The following is a 1,008-nucleotide window of genomic DNA, read 5'->3' as shown; positions in this document are numbered from 1 at the left end:
TGCTTATGTTTATCTATGTTTGTGTCTTGTGATCATTAGTGTCTTAGTGTCTATGCCTTAAAGTTATGAATGTCCTATGAATCCATCACCTTTCTTAAATGAAAAATGTTCTTAATTGAAAAAGAGAAGAATTGCATGAATTTTAAATTTTATAACAGATTAATTATCTTGATGTGGTGGCAATACTTTAGCTTTCTGAATGTATGCTTAAACAGTGCATATGTCTTTTGAATTTGTTGTTCATGAATGTTGGCTCTTGAAAGAATGATGAAAAAGGAGACATGTTACTGAGGATCTGAAAAATCATAAAAATGATTCTTGAAGCAAGAAAAAGCAGTGAATACAAAAAAAATTTCGAAAAAAAAAGAGAAAAAGAAAGAAAGAAAAAAAAGAAAAGAAAGAAAAAGAAAGAAATAAAGTTGTGATCCAAGGCAAAAAGAGTGTGCTTAAGAACCCTGGACATCTCTAATTGGGGACTCTAGCAAAGCTGAGTCACAATCTAAAATGGTTCACCCAATTATGTGTCTGTGGCATGTATGTATCCGATGATAATACTGGAAGACAGAGTGCTTTGGGCCACGGCCAAGACTCAATAAGTAGCTGTGTTCAAGAATCATCATACTCAACTAGGAGAATCAATAACACTATCTAGATTCTGAGTTCCTAAAGAAGCCAACCATTCTGAATTTCAAAGGATAGAGTAAGATGCCAAAACTATTCAGAGGCAAAAAGCTAAAGCCCCGCTCATCTGTTTGTGTGTTTTTCTGTGATTTCAGATATTTTCTGGCTGAAATTGAGGGACTTGAGCAAAAATCTGATTCAGAGACTAAAAAGGACTGCAGATGCTGTTGGATTCTAACCTCCCTGCACTCAAAGTGGATTTTCTGAAGCTACAGAAGCCCAATTGGCGCGCTCTCAACGGCGTTTGAAAGTAGACATCCTGGGCTTTCCAGCAATATATAATAGTCCATACTTTGCCCAAGATTTGATGGCCCAAACTGGCGTTCC

The sequence above is a fragment of the Arachis duranensis genome, chromosome 10 (genome assembly GCF_000817695.3).
Source record: "Arachis duranensis cultivar V14167 chromosome 10, aradu.V14167.gnm2.J7QH, whole genome shotgun sequence".
NCBI classification, from domain to species: Eukaryota; Viridiplantae; Streptophyta; class Magnoliopsida; order Fabales; family Fabaceae; genus Arachis; species Arachis duranensis.
Note: the sequence above shows the minus strand (reverse complement) of the source record.